Below are 20,878 nucleotides of genomic sequence, written 5' to 3'. Positions count from 1 at the left end.
TCCTAACCACATTTCAAAGTATTTACTTATATCCTATGCCTGAAAGGCTATTACATTATGTCATGCATTCTGTGAACTTTGCCTTTGCAAACGGTTAGATTTATCTACCAAAAGGTCAGAACTAAACAAATAACAAAGCAACTAGCTTTATGATGACAATTGTATCAACATTGTCACGGGCCTCGAAGATCTGTGATAATTTTCGCCATTCCGCAGAATGCTGTTGCCAGAAGATTCTGAAAAAACTGTCTGTTTGGTGCAAAATGGAGTCTTTAATATAAAATTAATTCTTTAATACAACCTTTCTTGCTGGCATTCCTGACAAAAATTATGGATGGAAAAGGAAACTGAGACAAAAAGGTCAGGTTTCTGTTTAGGAGATCTAGCAACTGCACTATTATAAAGAAAGAAAGACTTGGATTTATATAGCGCCTTTCAAGACCACCAGATGTCTCAAAGCACTTTACAGCCAATGAAGTACTTTTTGAGTGTAGTCGCTGTTGTAATGTAGGAAACGTGGCAGCAAATTTGTGCACAAGCAAGCTCCCACAAACAGCAATGTGATAATGACCAGATAAACTGTTTTTTGTTATGTTGATTGAGGAATAAATATTGGCCAGGACACAGGGGATAACTCCCCTGCTCTTCTTCGAAATAGTGCCATGGGATCTTTTACGTCTGCCTGAGAGAGCAGACTGGGCCTCGGTTTAACAGAAGAGGAGTGGGAAAAGAGGAGTCACACAAATTATAAGAGATAGATTTAGCAAGGAAGCAGAAGGAATGGCTCCTGAAGTGCCAGGTGGACAGTATTTGATACTTCTTTTCAACAAATTTACATCTGGTAGCTCTATTTGTTGATTAAGAACATTTCCAAACAGAAATAAAGTTGGCTTGGGATGCTTCAGACCGATCAAGGCACCAGGTACAAAATGCAGAATTTTTACAAGATAGCAGAGCAACAGACATGATTAAACAATTATGTAGTACTAGATCCGACAGAAAGGGAAAATGAATTACAAAATCTTCCAGGCTAGAAAGAAGAACATCAGTTACTTCACTGACAGGCAGAAAGGTCATGGAATAAAAGCAACAGTCAGACCAGGGAAATACAGAAAAAAAGTTCTCAAATATCAACAGATGAAAAAGATTGGTTTTCCTGACCATTATCCTGGATGGAAAATCATGTGGCACAAGCCATATGACATGGTTTGCCATAAGCCATAGACATTCAGTCCGTGTTTGAATTCCTGATATGTACGCTTGTGTACTCAGCTCTGCTGAGAGCATCAGTTCATAAAATGTACCTCATAGTGCCAAACAAGATGGGACTGGTTTAGAGAGAATAATTTGTTGCAGATTATTCTGCTAGAGGCAGATATGTGGTAAGAAGAGCCATGCATTAAGGAAGGAGAGAGCATGAGGATCTCTCTGGATGGATGAACCAAGATGGGAAGAATGGCCTTCCTTATCCTTAACAATCTTGTGCTCATGTGAGTCAGATACCGTGGAAGAGATCAATTGAATTACCAGGACAATTGGGATTCAGGGAGGCTGAGATTATTCGGGATAGCAACAGTCAGATTATTATGGATCAGATCAACACAACAAACATCATGACAGCAGCATCTCTCTTTGGGTTGTGGTATTTTATTTAAAAATATGCACTTATTCTGAAGTGATACAGAAAGCATCTCAGAATATTTAGAATTCATGTTTCAGATTTAATCATTCAGGATTACAATCTTCAGGCTTTTAAAACCCAAGATTGGCATCACTGAACCACACTTGTCCTGATTTACCATGCCTTCCTTTTATTCTTTGCAACCTTAGAGGTGTTATGAATTATGAACCTTGGGAATTCATTTTGGTTCACAAAAAGCAAAAAAGTGACCTCATGTGTGTATGACTCAATTCATCTGATGTCTAATTATGTAGTGAAGGGAGGGTGGTTATGCATGTGATGCCCATGAGTGCCATTCTATGTTATGTTAATAAGTATTGCTATCTTCTATCTTTTCAGTAAAATTGTAGGTAGCCCAGTGCACTAGGATTTGTAAAATGGAAGCCATGACAGCTGTTTCTGTTAAGTTTTCCTTTGTACGCTTGTAGGTAGAGCAAATACAAAATACTATTTAGAGACATTATGGCTGAGATTCTCCTCTTTAGCATCTGTGCTTCCATAAGAGAGGATGGGTATGACTTCCACCCATATAACAGATGCCCCATAGGCCCTGGCAAATTTTCCAGGATTGGCCTAATTTCAAAAACATTTTTGTTGTGTTCCTGACTGGGTTTCCGTTTGCACCAGAGAATGTGCCAAACGGAGGAGGAAGGGTGACTGATCCTTGCTTCTGTCGGGGCTGGGCACCTGCAGCAGCTTAAAATGAACCTGCTGTCTCCAGGACATCATGCAATGAGTTGTCCCTGAAACAGAAATTTAAAAGTGGCAGTCTACAGTAACAAGAGTGATTGCCCTGGAATTGATCCACTCCTAGTTGGAGGGAGAGGGTTGGAATTTAAAGTTAAAAATCCATTCCACTGGCCAAATTACCACTGGACACTAGTACAATGTTGGTGTTACTAGTGTACAGAATTGTTAACACGATAATGATGTATGATATCACTCTGCCTTATTATCTTAATTGGTTATACCAGCCCTCTTTTGGGTGAGCGCTTCTGGAATGGAAGGCAACTGTGGAATCAGAAGTGGGCAGAGTCTCAGCGGGAAAGGTTGCTACCCAATATTGTGCCCTTGCCTGCCTAAGTTACACCAGAAATCAAAGTTATTCAGGAGCAAAATCCTTCTTTGTCTCTTAAGAACTTATAAACAAAAATCCACTGCAATCTGTCTGACATTACTGATGCACAATATTTTACAAAGTGCCCAAATTAAAAATTCCAATGGGTTTTGCTTCTAACTACTATCCACAGCATTTGCCGTCTTTCTGCTTTTGAAACTTGTTGTATATGGAGAAAGAGTCAAACTGAACACTGTGAGCTCAAAGTAAAGTGTGACCTTAGTCTTTTATTACAGGTCTCCAGAGTGCCTCTTCAACCTGTGAAGCCTCCTTAAATACCTGTGCTACCAAGGGATTATGGGATCTTTTCGGACTCCAGGGGATGTACAGAGTAAATACAAGTCCACAAATATAACAAAACTGATCACAACTTTGGATTTGGTGCAGCTGCATGTGGAAACCTGAAGTTGCGGTCAGTCATTGACAGCTCCGAAACAGGCTGCACTGTGCACTGTCCCCCGCCTCCCCCCTGCCCTCCCACTCCCCGGCAAAGCCGGCAATCTGTGTAATTAGTCAAATCAGGGAAACTGTGAAAACTTCGGCTCTTCCGCAGTCATTATGCTGTTAAATTCCCCACCAAAAGTTAGACCCAAAGGGATTAGGTGTAACTGGGGGTTTAACAGCATTATTACTGCTAAATAGTGTTAAGGGCCTGGAAAACTAATTTTCATTTTCTGCAGTGTGAAATGTGTCCATTTTAATAAAATATTAAAAATTTTAAGAAACTTTTCAAAAATAATGTTTTAATTTTTTTAAAGTTTGTCCATCTTTATTATAGGTTTGCTCTTTCCCCATGTGGGAGCCCCAATCTTTGTTTTGCTCTCTCGAACATTTTTTTAAAGCTAGAATTTTAAGAGCTTCCTTGTTCACTGTCTGTGAGAATTCTGCCTTTTGATTGGATGCTTAGACAGCCTGTTGGAATCAGAACAGCTCGCACAAGGGGATCCCCACTCTGCTTAGTTGATTTGAATTGAAGGTCGGAAAACCTGAAGTTCTCGATGCAGGGATTGCGCGATCGTCGTGTGAAGCGTACTTCAGGGCCAGCGACGAACGCCTTTGCTTTGCTGCTGACCGCAAATCCCAAGCCATTGTTGATTCCCTAGCTGTTGAGAAAAGTTTGGGTTTCCTTCAACATGCTTGTTTATTGTGACAAGCCAGCTTTTAACCTTGAGGCATCAGAACCTGGCTGGACCAGGTATAATTACTACAGCTTTGCTATATTTTGAGTTCACTTAGTCAAAGTGAAGTTACATCACAGCAGAAGGGTGGAAATGCATGGAGCTGAATAGCCCTTGTTAAGTAAATCAAAGAATGTATTAAAGGATTTTGAAAAAGAATACTAAGAAATCTGAAATGCTTTGTTATTTTGGTTGCATAAATGTGGATGTCTATATGGATATTGCCCTTTATTTGGGTTACTTGGAGGAAGAAAAAAATGATGTGGAGACATGCATGATTGCAAGAGGAGCCAGGTAACAGACTCCTACCAACTGTATCTACTTCGGCAAGGCCGATATTTACCAGGGAAATGGTGATACAACTATGCCACATGCTTTCAAATGACCTGCAGTCAAACTCCAGTGTAGTCATGGTACTGCCAGGTACCTGTTAAGGTCATTGAACGTTTTTGCCTCTGTTTCTTTCCATTGCCTTGACATATTGGGGCATCCTCCAGTACTACCCAGCCAAAGAATCACACATTATTGTTGCTGCATGCTCCATAACTTTGCTGTGCTAAGAAAATCAATATGGAGCACCTGGAGGAAGGCTCACCACCTCATCAAGGAGAAGACTTACTGGAGACTGAGAGAGCTGAGGGTGCTGCTGGTAATCCACCATTGCCAGGTGAGATAGCCATTCACCAAGCTGTAATTGGGGAGACTTGCATATTATCACCTCATTAACCTCTTGCATGAACAGTCCCCTCCACATCTTCACCATACCTTCAACAAATGTGTCTTCACCTATATTTGTAACAATACCTGCAGAACTGAAAAGCATCAATTTTTGTTACCGAATGATATAGGCCTGGAAATCCCAGCCTCCCCGGGTCCGTACTGAGTGTCTACAGACCCGGGAAGGCATCGCAAAAGCCGTCTTCAGCGCACAATGCGCATGCGCTGAAAACCAGCTTTTCCAATCAGTCAAGCATATTGGGAGCAAGGACATTTGCAAGGGCAAGATTACAGTATTTACCCATATCTTGCCCAGCAAATATCCTCAAAAGTCTTGCACCTGATAAAAGCAGGCATAAGAGTTTTAAAACATACAAAAATATAATTAAATTAAATTTTAAAAACATATTTTATTGTTAAAACCCCTGCCCACTAAGGTAAGTTTATTTTTAACCCTAATTACAAAATTTTTAAAAAAGAGAAAAATATATATTTTTTCGAAGGCATTTACTAACTTTAATTTCAATAATTTTAATTTTGTGAGGTGTGTTTTTTATTTTTTATTATGGTGTGTAGTGTGTTTTTTTTCCTCATTAATAGCAATAAGAACTCATAGATACGGAGTTCTCATTGCTATTAATGAGAAAGCTGTGGAATACGTGACAGCACCTTCTGCATGGGAACCTGGAGGTCGGGAGCGCGCTTCGCAGCGCGGGAAGAGAAGGCCTCCCCAACGGAATCCCATGCTCCTCCGGGACCACCAGGTACTTTCATTGACCAATGTCAGTGTAATAACTTAGATTCATTTGCATTGGCTCACTCCATTCGTTCATGCATTAAAATTTGAATAATTCAGCGATAACAAATTGGGGTTGAAAATCCTCGGCGCTCCTGCCATAACTGAGGTGGGATTACAGTGGAAGTGCAAGGATCCAGATATGCCAGGGCTTGTCTTTCACAACAAGTTTCTGAATGTCCCTATAAGGGGTGGAGCTCGTGCCCACCTCTTACATGTCCAATGACATGGAGGAGATGAAGTTAGACGCTCCTTACATTGGCAGTTCCTATGACTTTGGCATCTCAGAGGTCTGGCGGAACAGTGGCAGCCAATGTGCAAAGTAAAGGGAGATGTGCTGACCATTACCTCATCGAAGTGGGACCCACAAAGGATCCAGGACTAGGTTGCAGACTGGGTTGCAGCCTGGGCGCCTGAAGATGTCAGCCAAAAGGTTTTTTCGAGGATATTATTGGCCTCATGGGAAAGAGTCCAAAGCAGCTACAACATCTTCTTTCTGTGGGGAGCTGGGCAACCATCTCAGATGGCAGCAGTCACCAAACTTTCTGACCTGTGGGGTAGGCAGGTACTCAAGATGCCTGCCATTTTTATTCAAATGATAGAATCAACCAATAACTCTGTGTGGTTAGCAACAGATGTGATCCCAGCGTAATTTCCAGGATTGTAGCCCATGCATTTTCAGGGCCCTTGTCTAAATTGATTGAGAACTGACTAAGCAACAGGAGGTAGAGGATGGTGCTCTGCCTGAGAGGTAGGATTTTCCTTAAAGGTGGTCAACAGGTGGCGATGGGAGGGTGAAAGGGTATGAAATCCACATTGGAATAAACATACATGGATTCTAATTGGAGCGGAATTGATGGGCCTTTTCTTGCTCCAGAAGTTCTATGTTTTTAAGTACTGCTTATATGTAATTTTTCATTGTGAGATCAAAATTGCAGGAAACCAAGTTCCCCTTAACAACAATACAAAAGCAAAATACTGTGGATGCTGGAATTTGAAATAAAAACAGAGAATGCTAGAAATCTCAACAGGTCAGGCAGCATCTGTGGAGAGAAAAACAGAGTTCGCGCCCTGGCACCTGATTTACATTCCAACTTTCACATCAGTGTGAAGTGGTTTTAACTTTTGACGCTAAACTTGTGGAATGTGAATGCACCCAGCTGCTTTAAAATCAAAAATTTTAAGGTGCTGTGTATGCCTGGACTCCAATCAACTTAGAATTCTCTACTACCGAACTTTCTTGGAACAGAAGGGAGAATGTTAGCACCCAAGTCACTGGGATCACGCGCCTCACAAAAACACAGTTCTAGCAGTAGTCTGAGTAGGATATCTTTACCTAACAGAACTGGTTTCTGGATTGGACTCCCCATAAAACTTTTACTTACCATTTTTGTCCTTATAAAGGTGGCTGATTGTGCTGCAGGAAGAAAAATTTCTCAGCCTTTGGTGCTACTTTCTAAGTTAAGGTCTCAGCAGCTCTGCTTCTTCCCATTCTGGCCAGCACCTAAGATGCACCCATAATAGTGCAGGTGCCTGTCTGCATTACTTAAATGAGGTGATCTTCCCCTAACCTTGGATACTTCAGTAGAATCAGGGACAAAGGTTACTGGTGAACGCTTCTGGCATTTAAGCTGGTGGAGTGGTGGCATAGAGTGGGCATAAATGGAGTGTATCATAAACAGAGTGTAAAAGTTGGGAATTTGGTGCAGAGGGGGAAGGAGGTGCTGCATTTTGCCCCCAATACTTCTAGTGATTTGTGTTACTGGTAAATATTTAATTTAATCTACCCATAACTTAAACTAGATCAAGTAATTAGTTAAAAAAAACTGAACAGTATAAGCTAAATTGATTAAATATATAGGCCCAGAAATTGGACTACTTACCTCTACCTATTTGCACTGTTATCCTGGCAAAAAATGGCTGCTGCCACTCTGACCTGTTGAGTATTTCCAGCATTTTATGCTTTTATTTCAGATTTGCTGCATCTGCTCGTAGAGGGAAGAGGAAGACATAGAAACATAGAAAATAGGAGCAGTAGTAGGCCATTTGGCCCTTTAACTTTGCATCGCCATTATATGATCATGGCTGATCCTCTATCTCAACACCATATTCCCGCTTTTTCCCCATATCCCTTGATGTCTTTTGTTTCTAGAAATCTATCTATCTCCCTCTTAAATATATTCAGTGACTTGGCCTCCACAGCCTTCTGTGGTAGAGAATTCCACAGGTTCGCCACCCTCTGAGTGAAAACATTTCTCCTCATCTCGGTCCTAAATTTCCTACCCTGTATTCTGAGACTGTGACCCCTTGTTCTGGACTTCCCAGCCAGGGAAACATCCTCCCCGCATCCAGTCAATCCAACTCAGTCAGAATTTTATACGTTTCAATGAGATCCCCTCTCATTCTTCTAAACTCTAGTGAATACAGGCCTAGTCGACCCAATCTCTCCTCATGACAGTCCTGCCATCCCAGGAATCAGTTTGGTGAACCTTCGCTGCACTCCCTCTATGGCAAGTATATTCTTTCTTAGGTAAGGAGACCAAAACTGCACACAATACTCCAGGTGAAGTCTCACCAAGGCCCTGTATAACTGTAGTAAGACACCCTTGCTACTACACTCAAATCCTCTTGCAATGAAGGCCAACATACCATTTGCCTTCCTAACTGCTTGCTGCACCTGCATGTTTGTTTTCAATGACTGGTGTACAAAGACACCCAGATCCCTCTGTACATCGACACTTCCCAAGCCATCACCATTTAAATAATACTTTGCCCTTATGTTTTTCCTACCAAAGTATATAACTTCACATTTATCCGCATTATACTGCATCTGCCCACTCATTCAGCCTATCTAAATCACCTTGCAGCGTCATTGCATCCTCCTCACAACTCACAATCCCACCAATTTTGTGTCGTCAGCAAACTTGGAAATATTACATTTTGTTCCCTCATCCAAATCATTTATATATATTGTGAATAGCTGGGGCCCAAGCACTGATCTCTGTGGTACCCCACAAGTCACTGCCCACCACCCCGAAAAAGACCTGTTTATTCCTACTCTCTCTTTCTGTCAGTTAACCAATTTTTAATCCATGACAATACATTACCCCAATCCTATGTGCTTTAATTTTGCACACTAACCTCTTATGTGGGACTTTATCAAAGGCCTTCTGAAAATCCAAATACACTACATCCACTGGTTCTTCCTTATCTATTCTATCAGTTACATCCTCAAAAAACTCCAGTAGGTTTGTCAAGCATCATTTTCCTTTCATAAATCCATGTTGAATTTGTTTAATCCCATTAATATTATCTAAGTGTGCCATTATCACATCTTTTATAATAGACTGTAGCATTTTCTCTACTACTGATGTTAGGCTAACCGGTCTGTAGTTCCCCGTTTTCGCTCTCCCTCCTTTTTGAAATAGTGGGGTTACATTTGCCACCCTACAATCTGCAGGAACTGTTCCATAATCTATAGAATTTTGGAAGATGACAACCAATACATCTACTATTTCCATGCCTACCTCTTAGTACTCTGGGTTGCAGATCATCAGGCCCTGGGGATTTATCGGCCTTCAGTCCCATTAGTTTCTCCAGTACTATTTTCTTACCAATAATCATTTCCTTTCATTCTTCTTGCTCACTAGATCCTTGGTTCCCTAGAATTTCTGGGACGTTATTTCCTTGTTCCCCATTACAAATTCTCCCATTTCTGTCTGTAAAGGACCTACATTTATCTTCACTAACCTCTTTCTTTTTATGTACTTTTGCAGTCGGTTTTTATGTTCCTTGCAAGTTTACCCTCATACTCTATTTTTCCTCTCTTAATCAATCTCTTGGTCCTTTTTTGCTGAATTCTAAACTGCTCCCAATCCTCAGGCTTGCTATTTTTTCTGGCAACTTTGTATAACTCCTCTTTGGATCTAATACTATCCTTAATTTATTTTGTTAGCCATGGTTTTTACGGCAGAAAGGAATGTATAACTGTTGCAATTCATGCATTCGTTCCTTAAATATTAGCCATTGCCTATCCACCGTCATGCCTTTTAATGAATCTTCCCAATCTATCATAGCCAATTCATCCCTCATACCTTCGTAGTTTCCTTTGTTTAGATTTAGGACCTTAGTTTCGGATTGGACTACTTCACTTTCCATCTTAAAAAGAGTTCAATCATGTTATGGTCACTCTTCACTAAAGGACCCCGCACAACAAGACTGCTAATTAACCCCTTCTCATTACACAATACCCAATCTAGGATAGCCTGTTCCCTAGCAAGCTCCTCAACATACTGGTCTAAAAAACCATCTCGTACACACTCCAGGAATTCATCTGCCACAGTATTATTACTAATTTGGTTTGGCCAGTCTATATGTAGATTAAAGTCACCTACGATTACTGTAGTACCCTTGTTACATGCATCCCTAATTTCCTGTTTGATGCCATCCCCAACACTACCACTGCAGTTTTGAGGCCTATAGACAACTCCCACCAATGTTTTCTGCCCCTTGGTGTTCCTTAGCTCCACCCAGACTGATTCTACATCTTGATTTTCTGAGCCAATATCTTTTCTCACTATTGCTCTGATTTCATCCTTTACTAACAACGCCACACCACTCCCTCTTGCTTTTTGCCTGTCCTTCCTAAATATCGACTATCCTTGGATATTCTGTTCCCAACCCTGGTCACCCTACAACCATGTCTCCGTAATTGCAACTATATCATATCCGTTTACATCTATTTGCGCTGTTAATTTGTCTACCTTATTACAGATGCTTCGTGCATTCAGATACAATGCTTTTAAATTTGTCTTTTTAACATTATTAGACATCTTAACATTATTTTGTACTATAGCTCTATTTGTCTTATCGCTATTTTTTCTTACCTGGACCCTATTTGTTAGTGAAATCCTTTGTTTGTATGCTCTGTCCCTTCCTGACATAATCTGGTTATCCTTACCACAATCACTTTCCTGCATTGCTTCCTTTTCTTTTCTCTTTAGCATTCTAGATTTCTCTCCACTGCGACCGTCCTTCCCTGTCCCCCACCACCCCCGTCACCACCTCCCCCCTCCCCCCTCCCACACCCTGCCCCCCTTATTTAGTTTAAAGCCCTGTCTACCTCCCGAGTTATTCGGTTCGCTAGAACTCTGGTCCCAGCATAGTTCAGGTGTAGTCCGTCCCCACGGAACAGCTCTCTCTTTCCCGAGTATTGGTGCCAGTGCCCCACGAATCAAAACCCACTTCTCCGACACCAACCTCTGAACCACGCATTCATCTCCCTGATTATATTGACCCTATGCCAATTTGCTCGTGGCTCAGGTAATAATGCAGAGATTATTAACTTTGTGGTTCTGCTTTTCAATTTAGTCCAGAGCTGTTCAAACTCTCTCAGCAGAGTCTACCTATGTCATTGGTACCTACGTGTACCACAACAACTGGATCCTCCCCCTCCCACTCCAAGTTCTTCTCCAGTCCAGAGGAGATGTCCTTTACCTGGCACCGGGTAGGCAACACAGTCTTCGGGATCCACGCTCTTGGCCACTGAGAACCCTATCTATCCCCCTAACTATACTGTCCCCTACTACAACCCCCTTCCTCTTTACTCTCCCCACTTGAATGGCTTTCTGCACCGCAGTGCCTTGGTCAGTCTGCTCATCCACCCTGCATTCTGCATACTTGTCCACAAGGGTTGCAGGAACCTCAAATCTATTGGACAAATGCAGGGACAGAGACTCCTGCAATACTACCTCCTGGATCCCCTTACCTGCCTCACTCACAGTCACACCCTCCTGTCCCTGACTACGTGTCAATTCTAAAGTATTTAATCGAGAAGGTGTGACTGCCTCCTGGAGCAAAAGATCCAGGTAACTTTCTCCCTCCCTGATGTCTCGTAATGTCTGTAGCTCGGACTCCAGCTCCTCAACTCGGAGCCGAAGTTCATCGAGCCACAGACACTTATCGCAGATGTAATCGCCCTGGACCAAAACATCCAGAAGCTCCCATATATATTGCAGCAGCACATCTCCTGTTTTCCCATTATTTTCTTTTATTAATTAGTTTAGCGTTAATCAAGTATTTACCCTATATAGTTTATTAAATTAGTTAAACAAATAAAGGTTAGTTTTTAGTATTGAGTTATATGCTATATGTTAATTTAAAGAAAAACTTAGCCCACAATCACGACCAATCACTTACCTGTCTTACCTGTGATGTCACACAGCAGAGTTCTCCTCACTCGGAGCCATGTGATCTCCTGGGAGAGGCAAAAAAACAAATAAAAATCCAGGCCAATTGGGGAAAAAATCTGGGAAAATTCCTCTCCGACCCAACCAGGCAATTGAAACTAGTCCTGGCTGCAACCCACTCGTGCCCAGGGTGACCAAGGTTGGGAACTAAATATTCCAGGGTACTTTATGTTTCAAAAAAATTGAGAAAATAGAAGAGGGAGGGGGTAGCCCTAACATAAGGACAGTAGTGAAGAATGATCTTGGCTCAGAAGAGCAGGAAGTAGAATCAGTAGGGGTGGAGATAAGAAACAACAATGGGCAGAAAACACTGGTGAGAGTAATTTATAGGCCACGAAACAGTAGCTATACTTTTGAACAAAGTAGTAATCAAGAAATAAAAGGAGCTTGTAACAAGGGTAATGCATTAATTGTGGGGGATTTTAATCTTCATATAACTGGACAAATAAAATTGGCAAAGGTAGTTTGGAGGGCGAATTCATGGAATGCATTTGAGACAATTTCATGGAACAATGCATTGTGGAACCAAACAGGGAAGAGGCTATTTTAGATCTTGTATTATGAAATGAGACAGGGTTAATTCGTAAACTCATAGTAAGGGATCATCTGGGGAAGAGTGATCAGAATATAATAGAATTTCATATTGAGTTCGAGAGTGACATACCTAAGTCGAAACGAGAGTCTTAAACTTAAATAAAGCCAATTACATAGGTATGAGGGATGAGTTGTTTAAGGTAGTTCAGGAAATTGAATTAAACGGTATGATGGTAGAAAGCAATGGCGAACACTTAAAGAAATATTTCATAATTCTCAACGAATATACATTGCATTGAAAAATTAAACTCCACAGGAAAAGTGATCCATCCGTGGCTAACTGAAGAAGTTAAGGATAGTATCAGTTTAAAAGAAGAGGCTTATAATGTTGTGAAGAACAGTAGTAAGCCTAAAGATTAGGAGAGCTTTAGAAACCAGCAAAGGATGACCAAAAAATTGATAAACGGGCAGAAAATAGATGAGTGTAAACTAGCAAGAAATATAAAAACAGATTGTAAGAGCTTCTATAAGTATGTAAACAGGAAGAGAGTAGCAAAAGTAAGTGTTGCTCCCTGAGAGACTGAGACAGGAGAAAGTCCTGGACTTTGGTAACTTTGGCTGTGAACTGGATCAATTCTGCACATATATTACATTTCCAACCCCAAATAGTTAGTTTTGGTTCTTATCCCAATCACTATTTTGTGATTGATTAGACATTCTTCCAGAACCACATATTTAAATGTTCCAACAAAGGTGTGCAGACTAGCTACTTATTCTATTGTTTCACCAGAATCTTGGTTCCGACTGTTGAATATTTAGCATCTCCTTTAAAACAGTCTGCTAGATGTGAAATGAGTTACTTCCAATTCCTACATTACAACAGTGATTACACTTCAAAAGTACTTAATTAGGTGTGAAGCACTTTGGGACATCAAGTGGTCATGAAAGGCACGTTAGAAATACTCAGTCCGTAAATGTGACCTTGAGCTTCCGATCGCCTGTCACTTTAATTCTCCGCTTCACTCCCACTCCGACCTCTCCATCCTCGGCCTCCTACACTGTTCCAATGAAGCTCAATGCAAACTTGAGGAACAGCATCTCACCTTTCGTTTAGACACTTTACAGCCTTCTGAACTTAACATCGAGTTCAACAATTTCAGTGCATAACCTCTGGCCATCTTTGGCTCCCTTTCCAACCACCAACCCCGCCATCTTATGTTTTTTCTTTTTTTTCTCTTTGTCTCCAATGGCAGCTGGTCATTATTCTGCTATTCACACCCTATCCACATTAACCTTTTTCTAACTTATGTCATTACCATTTCGATTCGGCCCATCATTCCTCTCTAATATCTCCTGCCTTCCCCCCTATCACAGACCTTCCCTTTTGTTCTTTCTTCCTCTCCCCCCCTTTCAATGCTTCTTAAGAAGGTGTTCTTTTCGAACATTCAGCAGTTCTGACGAAGGGTCATCGACCCGAAACGTTAACTCTGTTTTTCTCTCCACAGATGCTGCCTGACCGACTGAGATTTCCAACATTTTCTGTTTTTACTATAAATGCAAGTTTTTAAAAATTCTAACACCATGTTGTGCTTTTATGAAATTCAGTTGATAAAAATCGAGAAGCCTTCAGAGTATTTAACTGGTCAGCCATTTTCATTAACTAATGCAGTTACCCATCATACAGATAATCCAGATCTGAGCGAACAATCAAAGAACTTCCTGACAAAATCGATACAGGTTTGGTGGAGATCTCTGGTGACAGTTGCCATTATAGTTCACAGTCCTTCAAGAGAGCAAGCACTGCAGTACAGTTTTACCAGGGCTAGGAGCTGAGCATTAATAAAGGTTGTGTGGCAAGGCAATTGGAGCCAAAGGTCAGCAGGCTTTTTGCAGGCAGAAGGAGTTGGGATGTTGAGGAAATATTTATTTAAATGTTCGCCATTGCTTATCTGCTGTCATACCTTTTAATCCAATTTCCAAAACTGCCTTAGCCAACTCACCCCTCATACCTATGTAATTGGTTTTATTTAAGTTTAAATCTCTAGTTTTGATTTAAGTATGTCACTCTCGAACTCAATGTGAAATTCTTTCATATTATGATCCTCTTCCCCAGACAATCCCTTGCTATGAGATTACTCATTTTGTGCTGGGAAAAGACTCAAGGTTGCAGGGAAGGATTTGGGAACAGCAAACAGGCTGGAAATATGCATAACATGAGGCTGAGGCAGCAAAGTGAGTATTTGGCCTCACAAATAAAACATTTTTCAGGGGCTTAGAACACTGTAGAGGTAAGTTTATATATAAGGAAAGGAATTTATTTAAAATGTATTGATTTTTTTCTGGATTTTGATTCCTGCTGGCTGCTGTTAACAGGGGCAATTTTCAATGGCTTCTTCAGATGCTAAAGAGCCTCTGAGGTGGCTAAGATGGGATCTTGAGCTGAAACACCGGTTTAGCCTGCATTTAAGTTCAAGACGCCATCTTGATAAAGGAGTTGAAGCTTGCGCTCAGCAACGCCACCCAGAGGATTGTTAAGGGGCTGACTGCCACTTAAATTGCCTACTAGCTCTCATTAACAAGGCTGCACGGCATTTTGGTGGATAGCTCTTGACCTAATGAATGCCCTCTCCTAACAGTGATCGGCTGATGGGGAGTAAACAAGTTGTTGCTGAGTACTACTTTTTTGAGATATTTTGAGCACTACTTAAAGACATATCTCCTTTTACTGTTCACTTGCTACTGGAGGTTTGAAGAGGACTTTTGAAACACATTGGGAAACTTTCAGGGACACTCTGTCAAAACTTCACCAACACGTTATCAACATTTATTCCGGAAATTCTCTGAGGAATTCACCTAAAAAGAATAAGTTCTGTGCTAGCAGGAGAAAGAGAGTGCTTGGTGATGGGTATCTTGTTAGGGGTCCCACTTGGTTTGCAGAAGGAATTGGAAGAGGAGATGAGGCCAGACAGAGCAGCACCAGCTGCTGCAGGAGAAAGGGACAAGAGAGGGAGATGGACTCATTCCCTCCTGCAGGTACAGGACACCCCTCCTCCTCTGGACCTCCTCCACCAGCACCTCCAGGGTCTCTTATAGAGTTGCCCATCATTTCCATCTGAGTCCAAGAACCTGTGTGCCTTCTCCCTTGGTTCCTGAGCCATCCTGAAATCTGCCACTGTCACAGTTTCAAGACCTGAAAATTGGTTCTAATCAGCGATAAACCTGCAGGTGTTTGCTTTAGCACCTCTAGGCAAGTTCAAATTATGGTAGTCAACAATTCGGACCAAAATTGCAAGCTAAAATCAGACTTTCAAACAAGTGTGTCTTATTAGCAGAGCTCCCATTTAACGTCCGTTTTTACCCTTTCAGCAAAATAACCCACAAAATCTCGTGGTATTTTAAAAACATTGAGAAATTTGTATATGAGACAATCAGCTGCAAGAAATTTGCCGATGTAACGAAATGTTATGATTTATGATTTTGCATGTGATGCAGAAAATGTGATATGCCAAATAGGATATGTGTGCTGGATTTGCTGATTTTATTATATTACCAGCAAGTATTTATGTGTTGCTAAGGTAAATCAGGGGCTGTGCTATTTTATAATGATCGAACTGGTATATAATGAAACACAGAATGTATTAATGTAATTTGGGTAAGTAAATTGTTGCGGCACAATATCCTGCAATAAATCCCATGATTTTCACCCGATACAGCAACATACTTTGTCATGTGTGTCTGCTCACTGGCACTTTGCTTTTAATCAACTGGTTTTCTGCCTCGATCAACCTTTGTAAGATTGAAGGGGGTTTCCAGTTGGTTACCGTAACAACTGCTTATACCACTGGCACGTACTCTGCTTGCCAGCAGTTTAATGGAAGCTCTAATTTTAAATAATGGCAGTGAGCTCAGCACTTGCCAATTACATGGCTGGTTATTACACCCACCAGCTGAAAATTTTCTTCAACATTAGGTAGACTGACAGAGTCAGAAAATTAGTATTTAAGATGTGCCAGTGACTGAATGAATGTAATGGTGGCAGGGAAAATTGACTGGAACTGCGAGAAAAGTATATTTTCTAACTGCCTCAGATTTTAGACATTTTGGCCTAGAAATTGGATAAGGCCCGAAAACGGGCGCAGGCATCACGCAGCATTGTGTGCCCATGCCAAAATGTGCCCACATTCAAAGTGTGCCCACATTCAAAATGGAGCAGGCAGCACGCAAAATTCGTGCTGCCTGCTCATTACAATGATTGGAGCGCAAAGCTCAGTGCTCAACACGCTGCTGATTGGCTGAGCGCTGAATGGGGGGAGGGGGGAAACAATATAGGGTGCAGTCTACTGGCCAGTAAAGTTTGACCTCGGCTCTCTGCACTACTTAAGGGGGAGGTGCTTTGTTGCAGAAGCACCTCATTGTCAGTCTGAATATAGCCATACCCCAACAGCCGAGGGAAAGGGCAAGCACATTGCACCACACTCATTGACACACCTTTTCTTTCTCTTGCAGACAAAGGTGGCACACAACTGCCAGGAGCAGAAGTAGATGGGTGGAGGGGAAGCCAGACTTCAGAACCTGATGGAGCTGGAGAAAGCAGTGCTAGACATAATTGGAGGGGCCGTCACAGAGGCTGTGGTGAACGGGGAAGTTGAAAGCATTGCTGATGATGACGGTATGCTCATTCCTAATCCTTCTTCGCACATCCTACTTCCCCCTCGTCCCACAATCTCTTCTCACTTACAAGATGTTGATGGCTTATGCATGGATATCTTGCTTTCCCCCGCTCTCCTCGCCACAACCCAACCTTTGTGCCTTTCTTCTTTCAGATACCCAAGAACTCCAATCTGGCCAGCCAGTCCCTGAACTGATGGAGGACAGTGATCGATAAGAAGACACACCATCACTACATTTGACACTCGCAGTCACCAGCTCAGAAAATGGCACTGTATGTACTTAGAGAGTAGTATAGAGGCTGGATTTGCACATGTTGAGACACTGGGCACGAGTGGGTTGCAGCCAGGGCAGCAGGAAAGATTAGCTCAGGTACCAGCTCCCCGGAGGGCGATGTCACACACATGTTCTGCTGCACAGGACTCAGATGCTGACCTTGATGGGGCGACCTTCAGAAGAAGGGTGATCGGCATGCACACAGGAATGCTTGGTGCAATGGCAAGCCTGCCAGAGAGCCACTTGTCAGTGTCAAGGAGCATGGGGGAGTCCAGCTTCAACATTGCACAGGCCTTTTCTCAGAGCTTGGAGCCCATTATTTTCATGAGGGGCCATGCGGACCCAGCCATGATGCTACCTGTAATGGGTGACATCGCAGCATCCTTTGAAGCACAGGCGGGTGCGACCCAATATCTCAGTGCTGCAGTGGAACCTCAGACTGCTGCCATCATTGCTGGGTTTATGAGTGTGGAAAGAGGTTTGCAGGGTCTCACAGCAATCTCTCTCCCAAAAGATGGCAAGGAATGCTGAGGCGCCATCCCTGGGGAGTGGCAGTAGCTCCGTGTAGCAAGAACCTGCAATCTGTAATGTATGCACCTGTGCGTATGCTCACAGGTTTGTAGTGGGGTCTTTCAGCCCAACTGCCTTCCTCCCTTCTGCGATTATATCCGAGCCAGGGTGTCTCTGGTGATGGAGCACGCGGTGTCCACCGGTACGCTTGCGGCCTTCCGCGAGAGGTGGGCGCCGGAGGGACTGGAGTGCATCATCACCTCCGAAACCAAATTTTAATTTGATCCACGTAATGTCTCAAGTTTAATTTGTTTAAGTTTGTCGGTTTTAGTGCCCCCACTCCCCTTTAATCAGATTTAACATTTTATTGTTTTACAGATACAACAAAAATAGTTGTAGAGCTGTTGCATTGTGAGTGGCCTAGCCAGTGGATGAACTGGTAATATGCAGTGTGATTGTTAAACCTTAGTGTTAATAAACCAACTGGTTCTTAATAGCAATGTGTGGCTATTAATTCTTAAGCAAAGAGCCCATGAAGCAAATAGAAACATAGAAACATAGAAAATAGGTGCAGGAGTAGGCCATTCAGCCCTTCGAGCCTGCACCACCATTCGATAAGATCATGGCTGATCATTCCTCAGTACCCCTTTCCTGCTTTCTCTCCATACCCCTTGATCACCTTAGCCGTAAGGGCCATATCTAACTCCCGCTTGAATATATCCAATGAACTGGCATCAACAACTCTCTGCGGCAAGGAATTCCACAGGTTAACAACTCTCTGAGTGAAGAAGTTTCTCCTTTTCTCAGTCCTAAATGGCCTACCCCTTATCCCTAGACTGTGTCCTCTGGTTCTGGACTTGCCCAACATCGGGAACAAACTTCCCGCATCTAACCTGTCCCGTCCCGTCAGAATCTTGTATGTTTCTATGAGATCCCCTCTCATCCTTCTAAACCCCTATGTATAAAGGCCCAGTTGATCCAGTCTCTCCTCATATGTCAGTCCTGCCATCCCATGAATCAGTCTGGTGAACCTTCGCTGCACTCCCTCAATAGCAAGAACAAACTTCCTCAGATTAGGAGACCAAAACTTAACACGATATTCCAGGTGAGGCCTCACCAAGGCCCTGTACAACTGCAGTAAGACTTCCCTGCTCCTATACTCAAATCCCCAAAGCTATGAAGACCAACATACCATTTGCCTACTGCCTGCTGTACCTGTATGCCAACTTTCAATGACTGATGAACCATGACACCTAGGTCTCGTTGCACCTCCCCTTTTCCTAGTCTGCCACCATTCAGATAATATTCTGTCTTCGCGTTTTTGCCCTCAAAGTGGATAACCTCACATTTATCCACATTATACTGTTTCTCATCATCTCAGTCCTAAATGGCTTACCCCTTATCCTTAGACTGTGTCCCCTGGTTCTGGATTTCCCCAACATCGGCAACATTCTTCCTGCATCTAACCTGTCCAGTCCTGTCAGAATTTTATATGTTTCTATGAGATCCTCACTCATCCTTCTAAACTCCAGTGAATACAGGCCCAGTCGATCCAATCTCGACTCATATGTCAGTCCTGCCATCCCGGGAATCAGTGTGGTGAACCTTCGCTGCACTCCCTCAATAGCAAGAATGTCCTTCCTCAGATTAGGAGACCAAAACTGAACACAGTATTCCAGGTGAGGCCTCACCAAGGCCCTGTACAACTGCAGTAAGACCTCCCTGCTCCTATACTCAAATCCCCAAGCTATGAAGGCCAATATACCATTTGCCTTCTTCACCGCCTGCTGTACCTGCATGGCAACTTTCAATGGCTGATGTACCATGACACTCAGGTCTCGTTGCACCTCCCCTTTTCCTAGTCTGCCGCCATTCAGATAATATTCTGCCTTCGTGTTTTTGCCACCAAAGTGGATAACCTCACATTTATCCACATTATACTGCATCTGCCACTCGTTTGCCCACTCACCTAACCTGTCCAAGTCACCCTGCAGCCTCTTAGCATCCTCCTCACAGCTCACACCACCACCCAGCTTAGTGTCATCTGCAAACTTGGAGATATTACACTCAATTCCTTCATCTAAATCATTAATGTATATTGTAAATAGCTGGTGTCCCAGCACTGAGCCCTGCGGCACCCCACTAGTCACTGCCTGCCATTCTGAAAGGACCCATTTATCCCAACTCTCTGCTTCCTGTCTGCCAACCAGTTCTCTATCCACGTCAGTACATTACCCCCAATACCATGTGCTTTAATTTTGCACACTAATCTCTTGTGTGGGACCTTGTCAAAAGCCTTTTGAAAGTCCAAATACACCACATCCACCTGTTCTCCCTTATCCACTCTACTAGTTACATCCTCAAAAAATTCCAGAAGATTTGTCAAGCATGATTTTCCTTTCATAAATCCATGCTGACTTGGACCGATCCTGTCACTGCTTTCCAAATGCACTGCTATTTCATCTTTAATAATTGATTCCAACATTTTCCCCACTACTGATGTCAGGCTAACCGATCTATAATTACCAGTTTTCTCTCTCCCTCCTTTTTTTAAAAGTGGGGTTACATTAGTTACCCTCCAGTCCATAGGAACTGATCCAGAGTTGATGGACTGTTGGAAAATGATCACCAATGCATCCACTATTTCTCGGGCCACTTCCTTATGTACTCAGGGATGCAGACAATCAGGCCTCTCTCAGGATGTCAGCATTTGCACTCCCACCACTATCACTCCGCCAGTGCCTTAGCTGCTGTCAGTCATCCAGCCTGCCGTCCAAGCCAAGGTTGTACAGTCTACAGCCGGGACTTCGAGGTCCAGAGCTGCTCAAGGTCGCCCTGCAAATCCATCTGCATTCTCCCCCACTGAAATCAGCAGCCTTCCACCACCGTGCTGCAGCCATTGGGGGAGCATTTTGTAGCTCCATTCGAGTAGAAAAAGGTACACAATAGACAGACATGAAGGGAATGCACACGGGTAATTATTTGAAGTTGTTATTTTGATTTGCATTTGATAAAGTTATAAATTATGTTTGGACTGATTATTTTGTGGTGGCTCTCATTTTAGCTTTGTGCCCAGGAGGACACTGATGTTCCGTGACAGAGGGATGGTAAGATGGGGAGTGGTGAGCAACGGGGATCTGGGTTTTCATTCAT

General features: G+C 42.6%; 1 protein-coding gene across 1 annotated transcript in view; it reads right to left on the bottom strand.

Moving 5' to 3' along the window:
• atg10 (ATG10 autophagy related 10 homolog (S. cerevisiae)) overlaps positions 1-20,878 on the bottom strand; it is a 419,083-nt gene that overhangs the window by 361,718 nt on the left and 36,487 nt on the right. The window contains exon 2 of the mRNA XM_070867422.1: positions 11,688-11,745. The gene's annotated coding sequence lies outside the window, so the exon portion shown is untranslated. The remainder of the gene's footprint in view (positions 1-11,687; positions 11,746-20,878) is intronic.

Source organism: Pristiophorus japonicus, chromosome 1 (assembly GCF_044704955.1).
Source record: "Pristiophorus japonicus isolate sPriJap1 chromosome 1, sPriJap1.hap1, whole genome shotgun sequence".
Taxonomy (NCBI): Eukaryota; Metazoa; Chordata; class Chondrichthyes; family Pristiophoridae; genus Pristiophorus; species Pristiophorus japonicus.
This window is presented reverse-complemented; position numbering and strand designations above follow the sequence as displayed.